Consider the following 5,319-nt stretch of genomic DNA (forward strand, 5'->3'; position numbering starts at 1 on the left):
TAAATTTATCTCAGGTAAATGGTTGGAGAGGCTGGCAAGTCCCATGTTTGTGGGTCAAATGTTAAGCTGGAGGCTTCTCCTCACTCACACACCTGCAGGGACTGACTAGCCCAAGATCAGCAGGCGGTGTAGCAGGTTCCTGGCTTTGACAGATATGTATCCAAGATCAGCAGGTAAAAGGGCAGACTGTTGGCTCACAGGCTGTGAAGGCAGCAATCCCAATATCAATAGGCAATTAAGCAGGCCCCTAGTTCAACTCCAAGGACTGGAGATGATGATGAGCTTGATGCAGGATCCAGATCCAGCAGAAAGCTAGAGAGTATTCCTAGGACATCCATACATATATCAGAAGCAGGCTACATCACTGAGGAAATTCCCTTTCAACTGAGTGGCTTTTAAAAGAATGTCTCATCATGGAGGTGACTACAACACTACTGCTTAAACCATATATAATCATGGTCCAGCCAAGTTGACACACACCTTAATGATCACATTTTTCATATTCACAAGATCACCTAAATTGGCAGACTAACTCTCTTTCTTGCTCCCAATTCAAAATTTCCAGGGGTATGGCCTTCTGATTTGCTCAGCTTGGATCATTCCCATTCCACTAAACTGTGGTGGAGTCATATTGTATAAAAATGTCCCTCCCTATAGATTGATAAATTCCTAGAGAAGGAAGAATTGTTATAAGCTAGGCTGATACACACCAAAGAGTTTATTTCATTAGGCCTGACCCCAAACAGGAATTATTATTTAAAATTAACAAGAGAGGAAACTGTCACCACTGACAAGCATCAGAGAACAAAAAGGTTTATCTTAGCTCTGGAAGTTACCATAGATATCCTCTTCTACAGTGGCTCCTAAACTTGACCAATCACCAGAAACACATTTGGTGCCATTAAAAATAGAATTTCTGGCTCTCCTTCATGGAATTTTGATTAATTAAATCTCACATTTTCATTTAAAATATTTCTTGACAGATTCTGATGATCAAGCACGTTTTGGGACCATTGGTTTACTATATACTTTGACTTTTAGATAGCAAAGAAATCTTATTTAAAGATTTAAAATCTTATTTTCAAATTACAGATTACATTCTATAATCTGAATCATTCATTCTCCACATTTATTGTAGACCTGAGAATCATAAACTTTTTCTTCATAACCAAATAAAATTTTCTCTCTAAAATGAAAATATACAAGGTATGTTTTGCTGTGTATTTATTCTGTTGTTGTTGTCATGTGCTGTCGAGTCGGATCTGACTCATAGCGACCCCTCCTTGGGTTTCTGAGGCAGTATCACTGTGGAAGTAGATTGCCCCATCTTCCTTCTGTGGAGTGGCTGGTGGGTTTGAACTGCCAGCCTTCTGGTTAGCAGTCAAGTGCCTTAGGCACTACGCTATCAGAGCTCCCGTATTTATTCTAGGCTTACGCTATTCTACTTTCTATCCAAATCCTATTAGATCTTTATACAGTTTTAATTCTTGAACTATATTCAGTGGTATCCCATCATATATGCATTATCAAATTCAAGTATGTATGCCTGACCAAAAATATTTTCATTTAAAATGTGCTGGAAATTCTGTCTGACTATTGCCCAATTCTCCACTTCAGGGACTAGCACAATCCCAGCTTTAGTCTTGTTGGGTAATGCCAGCCTTGGATTCTCCAGAGGTTGTGCTGGATTATGCTGGGATATCCTCAGGAGGAATTAAAAACAAATATAGTTTGAGGGGTGAGTGTAATTTCAAATGACCAAGGGATAAGATCAATTGTTAGTAGTTGCTGTCCAGTCAACTGTGAGTCATGGGGGCCCATGTAAAACTAAATAAAATACTGCCTGATCCTGCATCATTTGCATGATTGTTGGTATGCTGAAGTCCATTGTTGGGGCCACTGTGTATTTTGAGTGCCTTCCAAGATGAGGGGTTCAATTTCCACTTTATATTGGACAATATTTTGTTGTGACCCATAGGTTTTTTTTTTTTTTTAAAACAACAGAAATTTATTCTCTCACAGTTCTAAAGGCCAGAAGTCCAAAATGTCAGCAGAAGTCCCAAATATCAACATCTGTTCCATACCTCTCTCCCAGCTTCTGGTGGTTGCCAGTATCCTTGTCCCTTCTTGGTTTGTTGTTGTTGTTGTTGTTATGTGCCGTCAAGTCAAACCCGACTCATAGAGACCCCTCCTTGGGTTTTCGAGGCAGTATCACTACAGAAGTAGGATTGCCCAACCTTCCTTCCGAGGAGTGGCTGGTGGGTTTGAACCGCCAGCCGTCTGGTTAGCAGGCAAGTGTCTTAGAGCTATATAATTCCAATCTCTTCATCCATCTTCACATGGCTTTCTTCTGTCTCTATCTCTCTGTCTGTCTTTTCCTTTCCTGTCACTTATAAACAAACATACTTGCCATTGGATTTAGGGTCCATCCTAACCCAGGATGATCTCATCTCAAAACTCTTACCTTAATTACATCTGCAAAGACCTTTATCTGAAATTCTGAAGGTTCTGGATGGACTTTTTTTTGGAGGAGAGGGTCACTGTACAACATACCACATGTATTGGTCCTTAACCTTGATGTCTCTTTGGAGCTATGTTTGCTTGGTCTGAGTCTCTTTCTTTCTTTTTGTAAATTTTATTTTGTTGTTGTTGTTGAGAGTATGCACAGCAAGACATACACCAATTCAAGTGTTTCATTGTGCACAATTCAGTGACATTGATTAAATTCTTAAAGTTATGCAACCATTTTTACCCTCTTTTTCTGAATTGTTCCTCCCCCATTAATATAATTCACTGCCCCTTAAGATTCCTATGTAATCTTTCAAGTTGCTGTTGTTACTTTGATCCCATATAGACAGTTCTTAAAAAGAGCATAATGCTGAAGGCAGATTTTTTGTTTTTACTACTTAAGTTAAATTATTGTTTGGTTTTAAGAAGTCTTCAGGGGATATTTTTGGTTTAGTTTTAAAGATTATCTCAGGGCTATTATTTCAGGAGTTCATCCAGCTCCCATGGCTCCAGAAAGTCTGGAGTACATGAGAATTTGAAATTCTGCTCTGCCTTTGCCCCCTTCTGATCTGGATTCTTCTATAGAACCTTTGATGAAAATGTTCAGTAATGGTAGCTGGGCACCATCCATTTCTTCTGGTTTCATAGCAAAGGAGGCAATTGTTAATGAAGGTAATTAGCCACACATTGCATATTCTCCTATTCCTGGGAATTCTGGTGGCATAGTGCCTAAGGCATTTGACTGCTAATTAGAAGCCTGGCAGTTCATATTCACCAGACACTCCTCGGAAGGAAGACTGGGCTATCTACTTCGGTAGAGATACTGCCTTGGAAACCCAAGGAAGGGTCACTATGAGTCGGAACCAACTCGATGGCAGTGAGTTTCCTCCTATTCCTGGCTCTCCTTCTTCCTCTATTGCTTCCTCTGTTGTTTTTACTGGTGAAGAGAGACCAATTATTGTGACTTGGGTGACTGCTTGCAAGCTTTTAAGACCCTAGGCACTGTACAAGGAACTAGGAGGTAGAAGCATTAAGTATGTTTTAGGCCGATTTACTAGCATGCCTTATGAAGTCATGACCCTAATCTTCCAAACCAAGGAACCAAATTCCATGAAGTTTTTGGCTGTACATAAGCAGCCTTAGCCATTACTCTTTTGTTGTTGTTGTTGTTGTTGTTGTTTTTGTTATTGTTGTAAATATATCTATCACACAACTTCTGCCAAATCAACTTTTTACAAGTGTACAACTTGTTGACAGCAATTACAATAACCGACTGTGCAACTCTACCCTTAACCAATGTAATTTCTCCGTCACTGTTAGCTGCCCTACCTTTTCCCCTCCTTTTCACTCCTGGTAACCACAATAAGCTTTGGTCTCTATAGTTTTGTCTTTTCTTCTCTTTTTATATGAGTGAAGTCATACAATATTTGCCCTTTCATAATTGGTATATTTCACTCAGCATCCTGTCTTCCAGTTCCATCCATATTGCAGCATGTATCAGGACTTCATTTCTCCTACTGGCTGAAGAGTATTCTTCAAAAATGGTGTGGGGCCAGCTTCTGACCTACTCTAACTTCACAAGGGTGAAGAAGGATCCAGAACAACATCAACAGTCAAAGGTTGATTTCTATGAAGCAGAGGTCAGACATTCAGCCACCCTCCATACTTTTTACTAATTCTGACACCAGCCATCCCTCCCATGTTTGATAATTCATTGCAATAACCACATACAACTCACAGACACTACTCACAATTATGGGATTAATTAGAGAAGTTAATAGGTTACAATTCAAGGATGCTCAGGATACAATTCTTTGATCAGGACAGCCTCCTGTCAGCCATGCCGATAGGCATACCTCTCTTTGGCCTGCAACCCCTCTGCCTGGCCTCTGCTCAGTTCCAGCAAGTCTTATAGTGCTCTTTCAGTTCTGTTGAAAGATATCTAGAGAAGCACCCCACTCCTGCCTCAAGCCTCCTGTTCGAAGGCACTCAGCTTTCTTGTGCTATGGGCCGGGAAGCCCACTGCTCTCTCTCTCATGCCAATCTCAGTTCTGCTCTGTCTGCTGCTTTGGTTTCTCTGCTGCCATCTCTCACTGTCTGCAGTGGCTCTTGCCTGTCTTTGTTGTTGTTCAGTGCCATCGAGTTGGCTTCAACTCATAGCGACCCTATGCACAACTGAATGCAACACTGCCTAGTCCTGTGCCAGCCTCACAGTCCTTGCAATACCTGAGTCCATCATAGCAGTCACTGTATCAATTCATCTCATTGGGGGCCTTCCTCTTTTTTGCTGACCTTCCACTTTACCAACCATGATATCCTTCTCCAGGGAATGGTCCCTTCTGACAACATGACCAAAGTAGGTGAGACAAAGTCTGGCCATTCTAATTTCCAAGGTGCATTCTGTCTGTACTTCCTCCAAGACAGACTTGTTAGTTCTCCTAGCGGACCATAGTGCTTTCAGTAACCTTTGCCAACAGTAAAACTCAAAAGCATCATCTCTTCTTCGGTCTTCCTTGTTCATTGTCCAGCTTTCACATGCATATGAGACAATTGAAAACACCATGGTTTGGATTAGGGGCACCTTAGTCTTCAAGGAGACATCTTTGCTCTTTAGCACTTGAAAGAGATCTTTTACAGCAGATTTGCCCAGTGCAATACGTTGTCTCATTTCTTTACTGCTGCTTCCAGTGGTGTTGATTGTGGAACCAAGTAATATGAAATTTTTGACAACTTTAATCTTCTCTCCATTTATTGTGATGATGCTTATTGGTCCAGTTGTAAGGATTTTCATTTTCTTTATATTGAGGTGTA

This window comes from Orycteropus afer, unplaced genomic scaffold (genome assembly GCF_000298275.1).
Source record: "Orycteropus afer afer isolate SDZICR_OR568_19922 unplaced genomic scaffold, OryAfe1.0 scaffold00742, whole genome shotgun sequence".
NCBI classification, from domain to species: Eukaryota; Metazoa; Chordata; class Mammalia; order Tubulidentata; family Orycteropodidae; genus Orycteropus; species Orycteropus afer.